Source organism: Lathyrus oleraceus, chromosome 3 (assembly GCF_024323335.1).
Source record: "Lathyrus oleraceus cultivar Zhongwan6 chromosome 3, CAAS_Psat_ZW6_1.0, whole genome shotgun sequence".
Lineage (NCBI taxonomy): Eukaryota > Viridiplantae > Streptophyta > Magnoliopsida > Fabales > Fabaceae > Lathyrus > Lathyrus oleraceus.
In genome coordinates, this window is record NC_066581.1 from 51897977 (window position 1) to 51922709 (window position 24733).

The window sequence follows — 24733 nt, forward strand, 5'->3', positions numbered from 1 at the left end:
TCTCTTTCATTTTTAATCCAAAAATTATGGGACCAATTGCATTATTTCCAAATAATTTCTAGTTTCTATTTCTGTTTTTTATATTTTTTATTTCATCATTTGATATTTTCATGAATTTTCTCCTTTCTGGTTATTTTTAATTCATTTTAAATAGTTTTTGATATTCAAAAAATACAAAAATATTTTCTCAACCTCTTTGAATGATGATAGATCTATGAAAAATATTCTCATCAATTTTTAAATTGATTTGAGATTTATTTGAGATTTTAGTTTAATTAGGTTATTTTTGTTCATTTTTAATTGATTAAAAATAGTTTCTGACTTTAAAAAATGCTGAAATTTTTTGTCAAACTTTGTTTGACCTTGTTAAACTTGGGATAAATCACTTGGACTTTTCAAAGTTGATTTGAAGTGATTTTGAAGTTTGGCCTTTCTTTTATTTTTAATTCAAGTTTAATTTTTAATATTAAAAAATGCCAAAAATAGTTTATTCATTTCTTGACTCCCAATCTTCATCTCACTTCTGTTTTTGATTGATTGACCTTGACTTTCAATGTTATTGGTCAACATATGAGGATTGGTACATTGTATTTCATTTAATGCACTTTAATTTTGCCATTTCCATTTCTCTTATCCATCTTCTCCTTCTTCTTCTTCTACTTATTTTCTTCTTGATCAATGAGTTGAAGGTTGATAAGTTAGCATTGGTTAGGGAGATTTAATCTTCCTTGATTCAAATCTAATTCATCTTGATCAATTGATCAAGTGAATGGCTTTGCATTAAGGATAAGTTATCTTCTAAATCATGCAAAGGCTTAAACCAATACAAGATCAATTCTCATTTTCTTTTTGGCATGGCAAGTTGTTGGAACTTGGTTCTCTAATCAAGACTTCTAACTTGTGTTGTTGCCTATATTATTATTGACTGGCCTCAGATAGTTGTGACTTCTACATAACTCCAACTACGATTGCTTAACATAGCGCTAAATTTGCCTTGTGGCACACTAACTACTAACACTAACTATTGACAATTAACATTTACTTTATGCACTTTACTTTTATGCAATTTACTATTCTTGCACATTTTATTCATTTGCTTTTCTATGTGCTCACTTGAGCACATGTTTATGTTAATGCCATTTGCCTTTTGCTCACTTGAGCACATAATTGTGTATATATTATTGTGCTTGTGTTTTTATTTTGATTGTTGTGGACCAAATGCAAAGAAATGGACTTAGTTTCTAGGACTTCCCCTATGCAAAGAAATGGAGAATTGGACTTAGGTTCTAGGACCTTTTCCTTATGCAAAATTGGAGTAAAAGGATCTTAATGATGAAGATGGATTAGAAGACCCAATTCTCTAAACTCACTCTTGTCCATTCTTGTTTTACTTCATGGAACTTTTGATGTGTGTGCTTTTGTGCTAGGAGTTTCCATTTGAGCTTAATTGGAGGACCATTGTCATTTTCATCCAAGTGGAAGATACAAGAGACATTGAGGATCTCTTAAGAGACTTATTTGATTGCTTATGCTTATTCCAAAGGATGGGAGCTACTTGGACCCTCAATATGATCTCAAGAGAGGGACTCCATTGTGGTTTTGATTCTTCATCCCTTCTCTCTTTGTTTTACTTAGGACTTAGCCCTTCTTCTTCTTCTCTCACTCTAACCCAAGCCAAAACTCTTTGTGCAAACATTTAACTATTGCTTTCAAACATTAGAAACCTAAGCCTTATGGTTTTGATTTTCAAACTTTCCTTTTTACAATACTTATTTTGAATTGAATCCTTAAGTCAACTTTGACCATTTTGTACATACTTTTAATTGGTAAATATAACCCATTTAAATGTTTTTTTTGTGGTTCCAATGGCCACCTTCTTAATCAAATTTTCCATAACCTTTAGCTATTAGGTTTGAGTTATCTTTGTGGTAGATGTAATACTCACCTATGTCCTTGGTGATGGACAATGAGTCTTCCATGCTTATTATAAGGTTAACCCCTCACTAGCATGTTGAAGCTATCCTCACATGGTGGATTTGTGGCTTGGTTGAGTTTTCTCCCTTTGATAACAAAAGACCTTAAGGCTTTTGGACCAATCAATTCACCAACTCATTTTGAGATTTTTATCCCGAACTACGAGGTTTTGATCCTAATCTTTTTATAAGATGGTACGTAGGCACTGGGTTTATCCATCCAAACACAAAAATGTAAATAACTTGTATATTCTCTTCTCATCTCTTCAATCATGTTTGCACAAACAAATTTTCACAAAACAACAACCTTTGCAACAAGTATGAAAAGGGCTCCCTAGGAGTACCTAGGATGTTTTGGGTGCCTAACACCTTCCCATTGCATAACCAACCCCCTTACCCAGATCTCTGTTCCTTTTACTAGTTTTTGTTAAAACTATTAGGTTTTTGTTCGCTTTCTAACCATTCCTTTGGATAAATAGAAGTGCGGTGGCGACTCGACTTGTATGATTTACCTTGGATTTAGTCAATATCTCTAATGGTAACGAATACCCCGCTATAGAAAAGTGGCGACTCTGCTGGGGATAGAATGCCTAGTGGGTTTGCCTACTTTTCATATTTGCTGTATTGTATTGTATATTTGTTTGGTGACATATTTTTTGTGCAATTTGGGATTACTGTATTGTATGTAATGATTGAATTGCTTGAATATTAATTCCTTGTATGCTTGGTGATCTTTGTGAGATGAGTTCTATACCCGAACTCGAGTGCACTTAGGATAGGAGAATGGCTTAGTCTTGTTGACCTGTGTGGAGTTATTCCTTAGCAAGTTAACTTGCAAGTCCATTCACTTGGTGGAGGTCATGTTGGGATCAATAATGTCACACAAGTAAGTTATGGTTAGACATTACTCTTTCCAATATAGACCCTAGAAGCCAAGGACCTTAGTTTACCAAGCCCATCTTGGCTTATTCTTAGGATGTAGTGCGAAAGTCGTTCAAGTGTAAGATTTGATACGATTGTTACACGATACTACACTCATAAGAGTCTCTCTTGAGAATATTTTTGGAATACGAGTATTCGTTTCTCCGATAATATCCGAAAGATGGGATGATGACTATGGGAACCTCTTGTAGAACATGTTTGGCAGGTATAAACCCTAGTACATTCCCTTTGGGTGGTTCTTAACCTAAACTCCATGCTCGTGACTTACAACAAACCCTTGATTCATGGTTGATCCGTTCATGTATCCTTAAAATCAATGGAACTTGGGTGTTGATAAGGTGTAAATCATAATCCACCAAAATGGATGATTGATATTAAGGATAATATGATCCATCCCATGACCTTTGTTTGGTGTGCTTTGCTTGATCCTTGAGTGTGATTGTTGCATTCATGCATTCATGCACCCATTTGCATCCATATCATCAAAATAACAAGAAGTTTTCAAGGAACTTAAGAGATCTATTTGCAAATTTTCAGACATGGAAAGACAAAGAAGGAATACAAAGAAGTACAGTTTCAGACAGCCAGATTTGAAAGAGTTAAGGAATCTGACATCCTATGTATTGGATCCCTTAGGTTTCAAGGCTCGTTTTGGGAAGCTTCTTCCTCTTTTGACTACTTAGGTGGACGAAGGATTGATGAGTGTATTGGTGCAATTTTATGATCCTTTGTACCGTTGCTTTACGTTTCCGGATTTCCAGCTTTTGCCTACGCTTGAGGAGTATGCTTACCTTGTGGGCATACCTATTCTAGACCAGTTGTCGTTGAGTGGCTTGGAGAGTATTCCTACTTCACAAGAGATAGCAGACATGTTACACATAGATGAATCTCTGGTTGGTTCTCATATGACTACCAAAGGTGGAATTCAAGGTCTCCCTTCTGAGTTCCTCATTGCTCAAGCTACTGTATATGGGAAGGCCATGAGTGAGGATGCCTTTGAATCCATATTTGTACTTCTCATCTATGGATTGGTATTGTTCCCCAACATCGACAAGTTTGTGGATGTGAACGCTATTAGGATCTTTTCTACTCTTAATCCCGTTCCGACTCTGTTGGGTGATACATATTTCTCTTTGCATATGAGGAATGAAAAAGGTGGTGGCGCCATTGTGTGTTGTTTGCCTCTGTTGTATAAGTGGTTTATTTCTCACTTACCGTAGACGGTCGCCTTCAAAGAGAACAAGGGATGTCTACGGTGGTCTACGAGACTTATGTCTCTCACTAATGATGATATCTCTTGGTATAACCGTGTGTATGATGGTGTGCAGATTATCGAATCTTGTGGTGAATTCTCCAATGTACCTCTTCTTGGTACATGTGGTGGGATTAACTACAACCCTGTTTTAGCACGTCGTCAGCTTGGGTTCCCCCTAAAGGATAAACCTAATAACAATCTGTTAGTGGTTGTGTTCTTTCAGGAGGATAAAGATCCCCAATGCTTGAAGGGCAGAATGGTCCGCGCTTGGTGCAAGATTAATAGGAAAAGAAGGAAGGAGTTGGGTCCTAAGAATTGTGTTGCTATGGAGCCTTACATTACTTGGGTTAGGAAGAGAGCTTTTGAGTATCTCATTGTAGCACCTCAAATTTGCACCCCCCATTTATGCATTCATTTCATTTTTTAGGACATTAACATTGCATAGTACATTGCATCTCATCAGTCAAGACTGCCATCAAGAGGATTCATCTGTGCAAGAGACCAGACATTTCCTTGAGAAAGAGGCCACATGAGTATTCTAGAGAGCTTAAAATGAACCAAGGATCATTTTGAAGCAACTTGACCAAAAATCAGAGCCTCAAAGTCATCAGTGCATTGCCAAGTCATCTGAGGCCCATAAAAGTCAACTGCAAGTCAACTGAGGGCTAGGAGGTGGATAAATGGTTTGAGACACTTCATTCATGTCCCAAAGAGGTTTATTCAACATGTCAAACTCATAAATTGAAGATTTTGAAGCCATATCAAAAGTTTCCCAAAATGGAAAGTGACCTGTAATTTCAAGTTTCCAAAAATGGCAAGTTTTTAGACCAACTTCAACTCAACTTTCCAACATCAAAAAAGCTTCAAATGAAATTTTGTCCAACATGAAAGTTGAAGATCTTTCTCTCTCGTTTCCAAAAAGTCCAAGATCATGAGCATCTGATGAATGGTTGAGGAGATATGATCCAATCATTGCCAAGTGTGCATGGAACTTCAAAAGGCCATAACTTTTGATTCATAACTCCAAATTGAGTGCTCCTTTTTGCATAATTCTTCTCATGACCTAAACTTTCCAAATCATTCATCACATTGCACAAAATTTCATCATATGGTCATTTGCATATTCATGCTTATTTTGGAGGGAAAATGCTAATTTTGAAATTGGTGCATCATGGGGACAAATCACCATTGTCGTTGTGTTAATTGGAAGTTTTTAAGTGAAATTGATCAGCCATATAGCACTGTTCACGTGAGATTGCTCCATGCACCACCAATTTTCCAAATTTGCCAAAACACCTTATTTTCAATTAAGCACAACTAAACCATGTCTAATTTTGATTAAGAGTGGATTAGCACATCATATAAATAGTAAATCCTAACAGAATTTTCAGATTATTCATCATTTCAAGATCTAGAACTTTTTTCCCTCCAAAAATTTCTCTTCTTCCAAATTCAAAAATTCTTCAAAGAACACTTGATTTTTCTTCCATATTCTTGTTCTCTGGTATTGATTTAGTGTAGATCAAGCATTGGATCATTGAATTCGAGCAGAATTTGTGCATACTCCAAGCAAGAACATGAAGATGGAAATTGTTGATTGAGCCAGATCCAAGCGTCTCCAGGCCTCAATTTCAACTTCAAAAGTCATTACAAGGTTGATAGAAGAGATTTGGATGCTTGCCAAGCCTTGAACCTACCACTGCCATTGTTGAAGCTTCAAGAGGTCAGATTTTCGAGTAGCCTAATTTGTGTTTTTATTGCCATAGATTTGTAGTGCTTTGCTTTCTGATTTTACTGATATAAAGATCTTGAAATTTGGACAAGTATTCATGGAGATATGATGAATTGAAGTTTTGAGTTCATGTATGTTTCTTGTTCGATTCGCATGATTCCTTGAGTTTTAAGCTTAAATATTGGTTGATTTGTAATGTACATGAGTTAAGCTTTGTTTTGATATAAATTTTTTGGAAATCTGCAAAAAAAAATTGATGTTCGCTACTGTTCCTCCACCGTCTCCACGAAGGAGACGGTTGTTTCCTCCGCGCGCTACAGTACCAGCCGCCGCCTGTAAACCCTAGGGCGAAACGACGTCGTTTCGCTAGCGCGCGTTTCTCCATTTAAATTCCTGGCCAAAACGACGTAGTTTTGGCATAGCGCGTACACACTTCGATCCTGCCTGGCTGCGTTTTCATTTTCATCAATTCATTTCAATATTATTTGCCATGTTTTTTTCAATTTTTATTTCATTTTCTCCATGATATTCAAAAATTCATAAAAAAAATAGCTAGAGGATCCAATTAATTCCCAACTTTTTTCTATTTGTTCATGTGAATGTCTCGAATTTTATGGTTTTGATTTTAGGATTTTACCACTTCTGGAAATTAAAATGTGATTGGTTGATTGAACATGTGTGCATATGTGACATTGCCTCATTCAAACTAATGTGAAATGCTCAATAATGATCCAATTTCCATGAAATTTTGCATGATGATTCTTAACATGTTGATAGATTTGTGTGATTTTATTTGGCATTTTTTGCTATTGTCTTCACTGTTTGGGACACATGTACTTTAGGTGTGACAATGTGTGTCACACAATTGGATGTCTTGCTTGTGCATTTTCATTTCTAGGTCAAATGACTTCTTTTTATCCTGATTTTTGGCATGATGATTGTGTTTGATATGATGTGTGCTCATAATTTTTTCCAGAATTGTTTGAGTCATTTCTGTTTTGATATGGAATTTTGATTCTTGATGATCAATTGCATGCTTTGAAATTGCCTTTGCCTTCTCATGCTCATGAAATGACTTTGCTTAAGGATTTTGATTTGGTCCTTTTTGTGACATATTCTCATTTGATTAAAGATGATTCGTGTTGAGTTTCAGCTTCTGTTTTAGCTTTTTACTTCATCTTTGACCCTAGGCTTTGCCCTAGGGGTTTAGACTCACATTTGAGCTTTTGTATTTCAGGATCAAGCCTTTAGCTCCATGATTGATGTTGCTTCCTCATTTGAGCTTTTGATTTTGCTTTGTTTAACTAATGTTGATTGTGTTGTAGGTCCTTGGGTGGACTCACTTGAGTTGCATTTGGCTTGCATTGTGTATATTGGTTGTTTGATTGTTGTTATCTGTTGGTTGTTTGTCTGAACATAGTACTGATTGTTTAGTTTTTCTCACAGGTACTTTAGCCGCTTTAACTCATTGTTTGAGTTGCTTTGCTTGTGGTTGGCATACCACCTAGGTAAATTCCTATTCTCCATGTAGTCTGGAAGACCTGTCATGTTATTTTGGCAGGCACCTGTCTGAAGCCCTCCTTAAGAGGCAATGCTTGTGCTTGTTTATCTTTGTGCCTTGTACATGTAGAGACCTCCTAAGTGAAGAGGCATTGGCAGATAGAAGGGATGTGCAATTCATCCCCTGCTATTCAGTTGAGTCATTCATCTTGCTCGCACTACGTGCTGATGCATTTTGAATAAACACCCAAGATCATTGTATATCAAGTCAGTCATGTGGAGTAGAGTTCCTCATTCTGGACTCCCACACTTTCATTGATTGAAGCTCTCCCAGGCCAGGGATAAGAGCTATGAGGTCTTACCCTCATTACCTTTTCATCTGCTTTACCCTAACTCTCAATGTTAGGGTTAAGAGCTTAAAACACCCATAACAGAACCGGCTTGTTTGTCGAGGTTGATATGACCCCTTGACTAAAGCCTAGCCTTGTATGAGCCACTTGTTTGCATATAGTGTGTGTGCTTGCTCTCTTGTGCTTGTGTTTGCTTATCTGCTGTTTAGGCTAGCTTGCTTCCTGTGCGAGTTAGGATTAGAGACCTCAACATAGGGATCGTATGCATGACAACTTCTAGGCTCGAGTCGTAGTCTCCCTAGTAGTCTGTTATCTCCCTAGTCTCTGGTTAGGATAGAAGTTTCTTCCCTGTTAAGGGGAACTACGTCGCCCTGATCCTCATACCAGATGAGGTACGTAGGCAGGAGATGAGCAGATCTCTCTGGGCGCCCTTTTCTTTTTCAACCCCCTTGTGTGTGTTTGGAGTCTGACGTAAGCCCAGCGATTGGCAGTCGGTTTCCTTTGTGTGTTTGCTTGTTTGGAGTCTGACGTAAGTCCAGCGATTGGCAGTCGGTTTCCCGTGTTGTGTGTTTGTTTGGAGTCTGATGTAAGTCCAGCGATTGGCCTTTGGTTTCCTGTTTCTTTTGTGGAGTTGGATGTAAGACCAGCGATTGGCATTCCGTTTCCAGTTTGTGTTTGTGTGTTTGACGTCTCAGCGACTTTCTGTGTTTGTTTTGGCGTGCGTTAGCCGAGCTACGAGTGCTCTGATTTTTACTCGGGTTAGAGGAGATATATATGCATAGGATGCGATATTCTAGCGAGCACGTTTCCCGTATCCCCGAACTACATCGACTCTGATGTTTGTGTCTGACAAACTACGTAGGACCAGGATGCGACATCCTGCCGAGTCACCTTTCTTCCGTCTTTCATCTGTGTTTTATTCCTTCTTGTGCAGTGTTTTAAGCAGTTATTTTAGCAACCTTTCTTCTATTCTTTCTCAGCGTGGATCCCGTCGAGTACGACGGATGCGTAGGGGTGCTAATACCTTCCCTTCACATAACCGACTCCCGATCCTTGCAATCTCTGGTCGTGAGACCATTCCTTTCCAGGTTTACTTCGAGCGTTTCCTTTCCCTCCTTTGGGATAAATAACGCACGGTGGCGGCTCTGTGTCTTTTCCCGCCGGTTTTTCGCGTAATGCGACACTCATGCCTTACGAGTATCCGAGACCTACACCTTTGGTTATGGTTGGGTCTTCAACCCTCCCTAACCAAGGAGTAGAGGAGTTGAGAGACGAAGACCGATCACGTGCTTGGATCCGTGAAAGGGAAGAGTTGCTTCAGCAGATCAGAGAGAAGGATGCTTTGATAGAGTTCCTCGAACATCAGGTGATTGATGATCCTGATGATGCATGGACTTCTCTACTTCCTCAGTCTTCCAAGTTTTGAAAGAGGAAGTATGATCGACTCGCCAAGGAGAAGGCGGATATGGAGGCAGCCTACGAGAGGGAGGTGAAGAGGCTTCATGCATCTTATCTTCCTGTGTCCCGAGCTTTAGATGATTGTTTCTAGGGATCCATAGGATGATTTTTTTTTCTCTTGTATATGATTGACAATGTTGTACTTCTTTCCGCTGATATTGTTTGATGAGATATTTCCATATGTGATAAATGTTTAATATTTCCAAAATTTGCAAATAAAACCCTAGAGTTCCTTTGAAATAAAAACAAATCATATGCACAAACATTGCATGCATCATGTGCATAAGCAGGTTTTGTTCCCGGCTTCTTGTCCTGTGGTCTAACTCTGTGTTCTTCATTTATTTTGAAGACAAGTTGACTCACCGGTATTACACCAGAGCCAACATTTCGAGACTGATGGATCACCTAGAACAAGAGAATCGCGAGCTGAAAGAGGAAGTGGCCAAATTAAGTGCTTTGATGGAATCATTCTTGGCTGCCCAGAGCCAGTCTTCTCCGACACCTTTAACTCCTCCCCAGAGGACAGTCATCTCTGAGATTGTCTCCTCGATTGTGCTTGCAGCCAGTGCACATTTTGCTCCAGCGGCCATGCCAGCCGGATTCCCGTGGGGGATGCCTCCTAATTTTATGCCTGAGGGTCCTGCTCCAACTTTTGCTTCTATGCCAGCATCTAGCCCGGTCCTTGATGTTCCTCCTCCTGTCGTGCATACTATACCCAGAGTAGACGACACCATCTATCATTCTGAGCCATCTGAAGGCCCAAATATCTATGAGAAGATGGACGCTATGAATGATCAATTTCTTGAGCTCCGCAAGGAATTGAAAACTCTCAGAGGGAAGGATCTTTTTGGCAAGTCTGCTGCCGAACTGTGCTTGGTTCCCAATGTGAAGATCCCTGTAAAATTCAAGGTCCCTGACTTTGAAAACTACAAGGGAAATACTTGTCCACTCAGCCACCTGGTCATGTATGCCAGGAAGATGTCAACTCAAACCGACAACGATTAGTTACTCATCCACTACTTTCAGGACAGTCTGTCCGGTGCCGCCCTGCGTTGGTATATGGGTTTAGACAGCGCGAACATCCGATCCTTCAACGATCTTGGCGAGGCCTTCGTCAAGCAGTACAAGTACAATGTGGATATGGCTCCCGATAGGGATCAATTGAGGGCCATGTCCCAGAAGGACAAGGAACATTTAAAGAATACGCCCAGAGGTGGCGAGAGTTTGCAGCACAGATCGTGCCTCCGCTAGAAGAGAAGGAAATGACCAAGATCTTTCTGAAGACCTTGAGTTCATTCTATTATGAGCGGATGATCGCTAGCGCTCCTTCTGACTTCACCGAGATGGTGAATATGGGGATGCGTCTAGAAGAAGGGGTTAGAGAAGGACGTCTAACCAGAGAAGAAGGCTCTTTTGCGAAACGTTATGGGGCTTTTGCGAAGAAGAAAGATGGAGAGGCACATGATGTGACCTCCCATGTGAAACCAAGAAGACCCTCAGTGAGGAGGAAGACTGTGCGTCCCGCCGGTAACCAGCATCAGGTGGCTCATATAGCACCTATTTTCAGAGACAATCAACAATATCAACAACACAGCAACAATCAGCAACCACATCCGTAATATCAACAGCAGTAGCACCGTCCGCAGCAGCAGGCCTACCAGCCTCGAAACAGTAATCAAACCAGCAAAAGTTACGAGAGGAAAAGGGTCACTTTCGGTCCTATTCCGATGACGTATGCAAAATTATATCCCTCTTTGATAGAGAGGAAGTTGATTACTCTGAGAGACCCACCGGCTATACCTGCTAACCCCCAGTGGTGGTATAAGCCTGAATTACATTGTGTTTATCATTCTAATGCTCCCGGTCACGACGTGGAAAATTGTTACCCTTTGAAGACCAAGGTTCAAGACCTTGTGAGGTGTGGCATTCTGTGTTTCGAGGACGTAGGTTCTAATGTGAAGAAGAGCCCATTGCCCGAGCATGGGAAATCTGTCAACATGGCCCAGGGCTGCCCTGGCAAGTACAAAGTCAAATATGTCAGCCATATTCGAAAGTCCCTTGTCGAAATGCATCGTCTGCTATGTGATTACAGTCATTATGAGCACAACCATGATAGATGCCGAGTATGCTCTCTTAACCGATTGGGTTGTCGCCAGGTGCGCAAGGATATTCAGGAAATGCTGGATGAAGGAGTCATTGAGATTCTTCAGAATAGGAATGTTGACGAAGATGAGCCTGAGGTCAACGTAATTTCCCCAGTATTCCGGATGCCCGAGCCTGTTATCATCAAGTATGATGGTAGCAAGCAGAAGGCTTCTTCTGTTCTTATCATTAAGCCTGTCGGTCCGGTACCGTACTCTTCCGAAAAAGAAATTCCTTTTCGTTACAATGTTGTTGCTGTAGAAGATGGGAAAGAAATGTCCTTACCATCTTCCTCTGTTGTTAATATCGCGGATGTTAGTGGTTTGACCCGCAGCGGTCGTGTGTTTTCAGCACCTCCCAAGCCCCAGGCTAATGCTGATTTTGTTGAACGCCCGATTGGGAATGCTGTGAGCACTTCGAATCCGGCACTTGCTGTTAAGCCCTCCTCTGTACTAAAAACTCCTACTTCTGTTGGCCCTAGCGGCATTATGAAAGAAGACTGTGATGAGATGCTGAGGCTCATCAAGAAAAGTGAGTACAGTGTTGTAGACCAGCTTCTACAAACGCCATCCAAAATATTTGTGTTATCATTGCTTCTGAATTCAGAACCACACCGAGAGGCTCTGCAGAAGGTTTTGGATGTGGCATATGTGGATCACGATGTCACGATAAAGCAATTCGATAGCATTGTTGCGAACATTACTGCTTGTAACAATTTGAGCTTTTGTGACTCTGATCTCCCCGAGGAGGGAAGAGACCACAACTTGGCATTGCATATATCTATGGGTTGTAGAGACGACGCCATGTCCAATGTGCTGGTGGACACTGGGTCATCCTTGAATGTATTGCCGAAATCCACTCTCTCGAAGCTGTCATATCAAGGGCCTCCCATGAGGCAGAGTGGAGTAGTTGTGAAGGCCTTCGATGGGTCGCGTAAAACGGTGGTTGGGGAAGTTGATCTCCCAGTCAAAATTGGACCAAGTGATTTCCAAATTACCTTCCAGGTTATGGACATTCGCCCATCGTATAGCTGTCTCTTAGGCAGACCATGGATTCACGAGGCGGGCGCCGTGACATCCACCCTACACCAGAAACTGAAATTTGTGAAAAATAAGAAGCTGGTAGTGGTGGGGGGAGAAAAGGCTCTCCTGGTCAACCACTTTTCTTCCTTCTCATATATAGATGCTGAGGATGAAGTTGGAACTCCTTTCCAAGCTTTATCTATTGCTGAGCCTATCGAGAAGAGAGCTCCTTCATTTGTTTCCTATAAAGATGCAAAATTGGCCATTGAGTGTGGTACAACTGCTGGTTTAGAGAAAATGATTGAGCTAGAAGACAACAAGTCCTGTGCTGACATATGCTTTTCTTCTAGGGTCTTCAAAGCGCAAGGGCTATTCAAGAGTGGAGGTTTTATCCACACTGGTCAGGATGAAGAGGTTGCTGCTGTCTTGGAAGAGGATGTAGAGGATTCGGGCAATTTCATCATCCCTGGAGGGGTCTGGAACAATTGGGTCGCTGTGGATGTTCCTACAGTTATCCATAAGTCAACGTAATGATACTTTTGTTTAAAAAACCCTTCTCCCATGCCAAAAGGAGGAGTGATGACATTGTTGGCGCATAAATACGATGATCTTTTCATTCAATAAATTCATGTTAAATGTTTGTTTTTCCAAATTATTTTCCCTTTTCGTTTTTTGCATGAAATTGGTGATCACATAAAACCTAAAAAAATAAAATAAAATCAATCTTTTCATCTGCATAATGATTTGCCTTGTTTGAATTCTAAAGCCTTTCATATCCAAAATCATTATGCAGGTTGATTTCTAGACCCATTGAACATAATTACCCAACACCATCTCCCAATTTTGAATTCCCTGTATTTGAGGCAGAGGAAGATGATGTTGAAGAGATCCCTGATGAGATCACCCGGCTACTTGAGCATGAAGAGAAGATCATTCAGCCGCATCTTGAGAATCTGGAAACAGTCAACTTGGGGTCTGAAGATTGTGTGCGAGAGGTAAAGATTGGGGCACTCCTGGAAGAATCTGTTAAGAAGGGGTTGATTGAGTTGCTACGAGAATACGTTGATGTCTTTGCATGGTCATATGAAGACATGCTAGGTTTATATACAGATATTGTGCAACATTTCTTACCTTTAAAGCCTGAGCGCGTGCCTGTGAAGCAGAAGCTCAGAAGAACTCATCCTGATATGGCAGTGAAGATCAAAGAAGAAGTTCAAAAGCAAATTGATGCGGGGTTTCTGGTGACTTCTACATATCCTCAATGGGTGGCCAATATTGTGCTCGTGCCTAAGAAAGATGGAAAAGTCCGGATGTGTGTGGACTAGAGAGACTTGAATAAAGCTAGTCCGAAATATGATTTCCCCTTACAACATATTGATATGTTGGTAGATAATACAGCTAAATTCAAAGTCTTCTCATTTATGGACGGATTTTCCGGATATAATCAGATCAAAATGGCACCCGAGGATACAGAGAAGACAACATTCATCACACCTTGGGGAACATTCTGTTATCGAGTGATGCCCTTCGGTTTGAAGAACGCCGAAGCCACGTATCAACGAGCTATGACTACCTTGTTCCATGATATGATGCATAAGGAAATTGAGGTATATGTTGATGATATGATTGCTAAGTCAAGAACGGAAGTTGAACATGTAGAGCATTTGGTGAAGCTTTTTCAGCGTTTGAGGAAGTATAAGCTTCGTCTGAATCCCAACAAGTGTACATTTGGACTCTGCTCTAGCAAGTTATTGGGCTTTATTGTCAGCGAAAGAGGTATTGAGGTTGATCCTGCAAAGGTCAAAGCAATACAAGAAATGCCTGCGCCCAAAACTGAGAAGCAAGTCCGAGGTTTTCTTGGCCGCTTGAATTATATTTCCAGATTCATATCCCACATGACTGCCACATGTGCGTCAATATTCAAGCTCCTCCGGAAAGATCAGTCTCATGATGGGACCGAGGATTTCCAGAAAGCCTTTGATAGTATTAAAGGGTATCTGTCCGAGCCTTCGATCCTGTCTCCGCCTGTGGAAGGGAGACCATTGATTATGTATCTGACTGTTCTTGAAGATTCAATGGGTTGTGTCCTTGGCCAGCAAGATGAATCAGGAAATAAAGAGTATGCCATCTACTACTTAAGTAAGAAGTTCACTGATTGTGAGTCTCGATACTCAATGCTTGAGAAGACATGTTGTGCGTTGGCTTGGGCTGCTAAGCGCTTACGCCAGTATATGTTGAATCATATGACTTGGTTGATATCCAGAATGGATCCAATCAAGTACATCTTCGAGAAGCCTGCTTTAACTGGGAGGATTGCCCGTTGGCAGATGTTGTTATCTGAGTATGATATTGAGTATCGAGCTCAGAAAGCTATCAAAGGTAGTATCTTGGCTGACCACTTGGCACACCAGCCGATCGAGGATTATCAGTCAGTTCAGTATGACTTCCCAGAAGAGGAGATTTTGTATTTGAAAATGAAAGATTGCGATGAGCCTACACTCGATGAAGGTGTAATACCCCAAAATTTACCCTTCATTTTTCCTGGAAGCATACGCTTTACACCTCATGCATGCATTCATTTTTAGGTCATTTAGCATTTGCATTTCATCATGGCAATCGGAATCGGATCCAAGAAGCTTGAACATCATCCAGGACACTTTGTGGGCTCTATTTAGATGATCAGTCAACACAAGGGAAAGGCTTGAGTTACTTCCAACAGGGGTCTATTCGTCAGTCAAAACGTTAATCTTGAAGGAGCAAAGGTTTGTTCATGAGCTGTCATGCTCGCTAGGCGAAGCCCACGTGTTTTGAAAAAAAAAATTAAAAAAATAAATAAATAAATAAAATAAAAAAAATAAAAAAAAAAAAAAATAAATAAATAAAAGAAAAAATCTTGGACTTGGACCTCTCTCATTTGAGCCCATAGGACCACAAAAATCAGGTTATAAATTCAGAGTTTCAGTGACACAAAAGGCAATTCTATTCCTATTACCCTGGCTGGAAAAAGATAGTGAGAGAAGAGCTAACAGAGTTCAGAGCAGCCTCCAAACCCTGAAGGGAACTCAACTGCACAGAATCACCTCTGCCTCACATAAACCCTAAAGATTGTTTTGTAAACCTCACGGGTGCAACTCAATTTCAATCAAGCTTTCCAATCAGGGCTCATATGACTCTTGCAGGGATAACTTGCATGGTTTTCCACTTTATTTGTGGGATACCGGCTGGAGGTTTCATTCCGATTACCTGTACTGACTCACTTTCTTTGATGGTGTTAGCTTGGGAGGATCTCAGGGTTTCCCATTCCTCTAATTGTTGTTACTTCGGATCTTTATCCGCGTGGTACTTTTACATTTTTCCCGCATTTTACTGCTTTCTTAGCTGGAAGACCTCGATAGGAGGCAATGTTTCTGTGTGTTTATTTTTTTTACAGGTTCCTTCGCCAAGGACTGCCTTTTTGCATGAGAATCCCAAACCCTAACCCTTCATTGATTTTTTTTCTCCTAAACACACGTTTACTCCTTCTACTACATGCGAGTAAGTCTCCAAAGGTCGAGCATCCGGTAGATTGCGTAGTAACGTCGTTCGTCCAAAACCCAATCCATAACCCCGTAGTTAGCCGAACTACGACTTGCTTTGATTCTCATTCCAGATGAGATACGTAGGCATAAGACGCGATGTCTTAGCGAGCACAATTACCTTTAACCCCTAGGTAGCCGAGCTACGAAGACTCTGATTCTCAGATTCAGATGAGATACGTATGCAGTGGATGCGACATCCGTGCGAGTCATTTTCTTTTGACCCCTTTTTTTTAGTAAATAACACATTAGATAAACCCACACCCTTTAGACAAGAACTACAAAAGTGGATCCCGTAGAGTACTACGGATGCGTAGGGGTGCTAATACCTTCCCCTCGCATAACCGACTCCCGAACCCAAGATTTGGTTGCGAGACCTTGTCTTTTCCTTTCCTCTTTTCAGGTTTACTTCGAGCGTTTCCTTTCCATCCTTTGGGATAAATAACGCACGGTGGCGACTCTTCTGTCATTTTCTTTCGCCGGTTGTTTTTTCGCACACTGTATTTTTCAGGTTGCGACAGAAGGGCCAGAGCCTAGTTCTAAATGGAGTATGGTATTTGATGGCGCTGTAAATCAATATGGAAATGGTATTGGGGCAGTGATTATGACTCCTCAGGGCACACATATTCCTTTTACAGCAAGGCTAACTTTCAAATGCACGAATAATATGGCTGAGTATGAGGCCTGTATTATGGGTTTAGAAGAGTGTATTGATCTAAGGATCAAGCATCTTGATGTATATGGAGATTCGGCCCTCGTTGTTAATCAGATTAAGGGTGAATGGGAAACGAATCAGCCTGGTCTCATTCCATATAGAGATTATGCGAGGAGGATTTCAACGTTCTTTACTGAGGTTGACTTCCATCATATTCCTCGAGACGAGAATCGGATGGCAGATGCTCTTGCTACACTTGCTTCAATGATTGTGGTAAAACTTTAGAATGAAGTCCCCAATATCACTATGATGCGCTTGGACAGGCCAACTCATGTATTTGCAGTAGAAGAAGCGAAAGATGATAAGCCATGGTATTATGACATCAAGTGTTTCCTTCAGAACCAGGTTTACCCGCCTGGGGCATCTGTGAAAGATAGGAAGACTTTAAGGAGATTGTCAGGCAGTTTCTACCTCAATGGCGAAGTGCTTTATAAGAGAAATTTTGACATGGTTCTGCTCAGATGCGTGGATAGACACGAAGCAGACCTGCTAATGACTGAGGTCCATGAGGGTTCATTTGGTACTCATTCCAATGGACATGCCATGGCTAGAAAGATGTTGAGAGCATGCTACTATTGGCTGACAATGGAGTCTGACTGCTGTAAATACGTGAAGAAATGCCATAAGTGTCAGATTTATACGGATAAGATTCATATTCCCCCGACACTTCTGAACGTGATTTCATCACCATGGCCTTTCTCCATGTGGGGAATTGACATGATTGGCATGATAGAGCCGAAAGCATCCAATGGACACAGATTTATTCTCGTAGCAATTGATTACTTCACCAAGTGGGTCGAAGCGGTGTCATATGCAAATGTGACCAGGCAGGTGGTCGTGAAGTTTATCAAGAATCAACTCATATGCCGATATGGTGTTCCAGACAATATCATTACTGATAATGGATCTAACTTGAACAACAAGATGATGAAAGAGCTGTGTGGTGAGTTCAAGATAGCACATCATAATTCTTCTCCTTACAGACCCAAGATGAATGGGGCCGTTGAAGCTGCCAATAAGAATATCAATAGGATTATCCAGAAAATGGTTGTTACGTACAAAGATTGGCATGAGATGCTGCCATTTGCCTTGCATGGACATCGTACATCTGTCCGCACTTCGACAGGGGCAACCCCTTTCTCTCTTGTTTATGGCATGGATGTTGTACTCCCAGTAGAGGTGGAGATCCCATCAATGAGAGTCTTGATGGCAGCCAAGTTGACTGAGGCTGAATGGGTTCAGAGTCGTTATGACCAGTTGAATTTGATTGAAGAGAAAAGATTGACTGCCATGTGCCATGGTCAGTTATATCAGCAAAGGATGAAGAAAGCTTTTGATAGGAAGGTCAAGCCTCGTGTGTTCCGAGAAGGTGACCTTATGCTCAAGAAAGTCTTGCCTTTCGCGCCCGATTCCAGGGGCAAGTGGACTCCAAACTATGAAGGTCCATATGTTGTTAAGAAAGCCTTTTTAGGCGGTGCCTTAATACTTACAACTATGGATGGGGAGGATTTCACTCGTCCTGTGAATTCAGATGCAGTCAAGAAATACTTCGCCTAATAAATAAAAACAGAATACGCTAAGTTGAAAACCCGAAAGGGCGGCTTAGGCAAAAATGAGCGTCTCGGTGGATTGAAAACCCGAAAGGGCAATCCAGGCAAAAATTAGAGACATAAAAGATAAATATGTATCCCGCTAGATTGAGTACCTCATCCTGGGGCAATCTAGGCAAAAATTAGGGATTTGGCAAGTAACTGCATCCTAACAAGACTTTTGTTCTACGAATGTCATCCGTCAGAGATTCTTGCTCATTCTTCATCAACCAAAGCTTCAAATACATCGGATTCGGAATTGGTGGAGAAATGGTCATTATGTTCAATGTAGCCTTTTTCCAATATATATCACCAATTTCAAAATTTGTAAAGATCTATGGAGTCTTGCCATTTGCAGATTACCATTCCATAAAATAAATTTGAGTCTTTATCCAATTATTTGCACTCTTATTTGTTTCTATTCAACAAATGTTTTGCATGTTGTAATTGAGAAAATATCATTGTTTTAAACAATCAAATTTTTCATAATTTTTTTTAAACAAAGTGAACATTCACAATGACGAAAGGATACTTTGGAGATCTTCAGTGCTCTCCCAAGGATGGTATGATCTCCAACAGGGTAAGACTTTTGTTCACATTCCTGGCATGACTGAATCCTCTTCCTCCAGAATATTGTTGTGGTTTATCCCACCAAGTAGAGTGCTTGGTGAGATGATTCACTTCTCCTTCCTTCAGCAGAGTAGTGATCTCTCCTTCCTCGATAGATGTGTTCTCTCTGGAAGATTCGATTTTTGGTGGTTGGTCCCCAGAACTTCTTTATATCCTCGGATAGTTTCCCCCAGTAGAGTTGTTTTTGTGGTGACTTTATCTAGGATGATCCCTGTCCCTAGCTGGAATGACTGATAACCATCCCCTGCCAGGATTTTTCATTTCCTAATAACAGTTGTCCTTAGTGGATTTGGCTCTCTCTTGAGATGTAGTACCGGGTGGTTGATTCCTGGACCTGTTTGTGTTAGATATGTCTGTTTGTCAGCATTCATCATACATAAACCACGCACATACATGCATAATTTTATAACATTCAGATATTCATGTTGCATTCTTTGCCATATATCGTTGTTTGTTATCTCCTGCTATTTGGTGATACATATCTCCCCTAGCAGATGTGTGTGTCCGATCTCTCCATATAGGGTCAGCTTCATAGGCAGAAAGCATCTATCCTTTCTTCCATATCCCCCACCGAGATATATCCTCATGGATGATGGTTGTTTCTGTTCCTTCCCAACACATATATTGGGAGGGTTTCCCTATTGAGTTATATCCTCACTAGGACAAGTCTTGATTCAGTGCGCCTCTTTGGTTTGATCCTAAGTTGGCATCTTGTGACTGTTTCCTTTGCTTCCCTGTGGTATAAATGAATAATTTCTCAGTAATAAGTAATCATTCATATTATCCCCGGCGGAGTCTGTGGTTTTCTACCCTTATATCGGTAGTAGTAAACCCTACAGAGTTAACCTTTGGTTCATCATAATCGATGACGGTTACTTTTCCGTGGTTTCCTACCCAGTATCTGGTAGGTGTAATCCCCTCCTTGGCATTTATCTTCATCCAATATTCGGTGTTGATATCCCCTTATTTGTCTGGATAATTGCTCTGATTACGCAATTTATCCCCAGCGGGTCATCTCTCGTCTACCCTGTTGTTGTTGGTAACGATTGTTTCTCTCTTGAATTGGTCATCATTATATACCTAGTTTCGGTATCCCGATGCCTTTTATTTTCGGTCGATTTATCCTTTATTAACCCAGTAACCGGTTGTGGATAATCTTCCATGCGAGTATACTATCTATGTTCTGACGGTAATAGATAATATACCTCATGCACTCTTCGGTCGAAGCCTTTTGTTCTTCCCCAGTCGAGTGAGATTCGTAGCCCTTTTGTGGAGTCGAATATCCATCCTGTAATCGAGTTTGCTTTTAGCCCTCTTTTGGATGATGAGTGTCTTGGAAATATTCCCCAATTCACGCCTTGGTTGGTCACCTATTATATGCCCAGTAACCGGCATCCTTGGTGTTCCCCCCCTTCTGCTCCCTATTATGACTTTTAGTCCCCTGGGAGTCAGAACCCTTGAGTTGAAATATACCTTTTAGGTCTTCCTCAGATGATTTGGAGTTTTGATATCTCTCACCCTTATATCGGTCTTAGATATTCATTCTTCCCGAACATGTTGTATCTCCCACCCTTATGCCGGTGTTCAGATCACCTGTCTCTTTGAGCTTATTACCCAGTAACCGGTAATACCTCATCCCGCTACTTCCCCAGGAAGGTCTGTCTTTTGGACATCCCTAGCGAAGTCCCTTAGTGGATCGTCCACGTCCGGATTTTTATCCGAAGTACCCGTTGTGGTTAGCTTTTGTTGTATTGGCATATTCCCCAATACGGGCATCTTCGAGTCGGCTCGAGTCTTTCCAATGGATTGATTCCCTTCGGATTTCTGCTCCCCAAGCTTTGAGTCGTGCCCTGCTCACGCATTTCCTTCTTATCCCCATTAGAGTCCCCAGAGTCTCTGTCCCATTTTATGAGCATATTACTCATATGGAATTTCAATTTCTTCTTGATCTTTACCTTTGTGGACACATATCCCCACAAAGTGTTACCATTCTGCATACATTTGCATCATGAGGTCTCTTAGGGACCAAAATTCGTCTCTTTGTTATTATTTAAGCCCATTCTACCTCGTCGAAATGAAGATTTTAACCTTCACTTCTCCGGATAGAATGACCTTAAATAGGGGCATATGTAAAACCCCAATTTTGGCCCTAAGATCCCTCATGGCATCATAACGTTTCATTTGCATAGCCTCAAGGATCATTAGCATCTTGGTTCCCTTTACCTTTGGGTGAGACTCCTTGTGAGTGGTGTGAGATCACCAAGCATGCTTGATTTATATATCATTGCTTTTCTTATTTTGTTTACTAACCAAAAGCACAAAAATATGTCACTAACATCTTTTGTTTGTAGCTTGAGCAATCACAAGGTCAAAAGCTTCTAGGAGATCCTTTGTGCAATAATATGGCCAAGAGAAGATGAAAGCAAGCCTGGTAATGGTTCCCAAAGCTCTCATCCATCAAATATGCCTCCCTAGCATCTCAATCCATCATTTTGATCAAATTAAGACAAAGGGTTTGAGGTTTGTTCTTCAGAGAAACCCTAATTCATCTGTGCATCATAATGCCTTGCTCATGAAGCAACCTCAGCCCATGGTCAAATATAATCAAGGGGAGTTCTTTAACTCATTATTTCATGCATATTTGAACTTATTTGAGTGTCCCCAATCATCAATTCATCAAGATATGGGTTGTGGACTTGAGAAGTTGATTAGTCAATTCATCTGACTATTTTGAAATGCACTGAGACCTACCTTTTGATGTTTTGGTCAAATGGAGATGATTCCAAAAGAAAACGTGTTCTTAAGGACAATAGGAACAACTTTCATGTTCATCAAAATTTTATTTGAAGCTTGGAAGGTCATCATCCATTCCAAAACATTATAGGTCATTTTGACTAAAACCCTAATTTTGGGTCAACTTCCCAAGGACACAACTCATTCATTTTTTATGATTTTGAGGTGGGATCAAATGAATTGGAAATCTTAAGATGTATACTTCAAATGTTATGTTGAACAAAGTTTCAAAATCCCAAAGGGAATACATGTGATAATGCAAAACATTATAGGTCCTTTTTGACCAAAGGCATTAAAAGGAAAAAAAGTCCAACTTCAAGTGCCCATAACTCTTTCATCAAAAATCCAAATGATGCAAACTTTAAGTCCATTTTGATTGTCTTGAAAAGATATATAACTTTTAGGTTGGAGGTTTTTCTATTTGAGGCTTGCATCATCAAAACAGAGGGGCTTGAAAATTGGCCAATTTTAGAAACCTTGCCTTGACATGTCATGCACCTTGCACTTTAAACTCAAATTTCATAAATTTCCACGCTTCAAATGGATTTTTTCCCAACATAACAATTGTTCCTTACATCAAGACCTTTCTAACCATTACTCACATGATCATGTTTGGATTTTTTCATTGAGACTTTCGAAGAGATGAATGTTTAGGTACAAATGAGGAATTCACTTGAAATCTTGGTACATAAGCAATTGCCTTGCAAGTCACACGTCCAATTTCACTTGGTTGATGCTCAGAATTCATTTGGCATTGTTTTTGGGCCTTGTGCATGATCATGCAAGCCCATGCAATGAAGCTCCACATGCCATACACACGGATTGATCACATTCTCCTTGCCACTTCCTCTATAAATAGAGACCTCATTCCATTCATTTCACACACCTGATTCAACCTGAAGTGCTGCAGAATTCTCTCCATAACCATCACTAAAGAAGCTAGTTCATTTCTCTCGATTTTTTTTAGATCCAAAATTCAACTACATCTGGTTGAATCCTTGGATCTAGAGCTTCTAAACCTTCAGCATTCATCTCACTGATCTTCTGTTTTGGCAAAGCAAGCAAAGAATCAAGTCCAATTCTCCAAAAATCAAGCTTACTCTTCAACTGGTATTTTCTTCGAATCTCTCATTTCTGTGATCTATTTGCTTGGCCAAAATGTTTTCTGAAGTCCTCACTTGAGAGGCAAGCTAGTGGTAGCTTCAATTTTGCTTTTCCTTGATCTGCATTTTGCATACCTGAATCTTCCACCTCAGATTTCTCCATTTATAGGAATCTTGAGTGTGATTCAAGGTTACAGGGGTGATGTACATCACCCCAGCTTCATTTTGGTATAAGGATCGTGCATTTTCATTAAGGTTTGAAAACCTGCAAAATTGACCGGAATCTGGAGGCTCACCGGAGAAGAAGGTGGCTCCGGTGGCCGCTTGTTGCCAGTTTGAATTCTGGCCATTGGATGTGTTTCCCAGATCGAATCCTGACCATTGCTTATTATGACTTTTCTTTGGTTTCCATGTGATTGCATTGACCGTGGATTACCATGAGCGCGCGCCTCTGGATCCTTGGATCTGCCAGCTCAATTAATGAGCTCAGATCCAAGGGCTCTCGTTTTTTCCAATTTCTAATTTCTGTTTTTATTTTCTTAAATTCCATTTTTTCAAAAATCAATATCTCTTTCATTTTTAATCCAAAAATTATGGGACCAATTGCATTATTTCCCAAATAATTTCTAGTTTCTATTTCTGTTTTTTAATATTTTTTATTTCATCATTTGATATTTTTCATGAATTTTCTCCTTTCTGGTTATTTTTAATTCATTTTAAATAGTTTTTGATATTCAAAAAATACAAAAATATTTTCTCAACCTCTTTGAATGATGATAGATCTATGAAAAATATTCTCATCAATTTTTAAATTGATTTGGGATTTATTTGAGATTTTAGTTCAATTAGGTTATTTTTATTCATTTTTAATTGATTAAAAATAGTTTCTGACTTTAAAAAATGCTGAAATTTTTTGTCAAACTTTGTTTGACCTTGTTAAACTTGGGATAAATCACTTGGACTTTTCAAAGTTGATTTGAAGTGATTTTCAAGTTTGACCTTTCTTTTATTTTTAATTCAAGTTTAATTTTTAATATTAAAAAATGCCAAAAATAGTTTATTCATTTCTTGACTCCCAATCTTCATCTCACTTCTGTTTTTGATTGATTGACCTTGACTTTCAATGTTATTGGTCAACATATGAGGATTCGTACATTGTATTTCATTTAATGCACTTTAATTTTGCCATTTCCATTTCTCTTATCCATCTTCTCCTTCTTCTTCTTCTACTTCTTTTCTTCTTGATCAATGAGTTGAAGGTTGATAAGTTAGCATTGGTTAGGGAGATTTACTCTTCCTTGATTCAAATCTAATTCATCTTGATCAATTGATCAAGTGAATGGCTTTGCATTAAGGATAGGTTGTCTTCTAAATCATGCAAAGGCTTAAACCAATACAAGATCAATTCTCATTTTCTTTTTGGCATGGCAAGTTGTTGGAACCTGGTTCTCTAATCAAGACTTCTAACTTGTGTCGTTGCCTATATTATTATTGACCGGCCTCAGATAGTTGTGACTTCTACATAAGTCCAATTACGATTGCTTAACATAGTGCTAAATTTGCCTTGTGGCACACTAACTACTAACACTAACTATTGACAATTAACATTTTCTTTATGCACTTTACTTTAATGCAATTTACTATTCTTGCACATTTTATCCATTTTCTTTTCTCTTTGCTCACTTGAGCACATGTTTATGTTAATGCCATTTGCCTTTTGCTCACTTGAGCACATAATTGTGTATATATTATTGTGCTTGTGTTTTTGTTTTGATTATTGTGGACCAAATGCAAAGAAATGGACTTAGTTTCTAGGACTTCCCCTATGCAAAGTGTAGCGGGGTATTCGTTACCATTAGAGATATTGACTAAATCCAAGGTAAATCATACAAGTCGAGTCGCCACCGCACTTCTATTTATCCAAAGGAATGGTTAGAAAGCGAACAAAAACCTA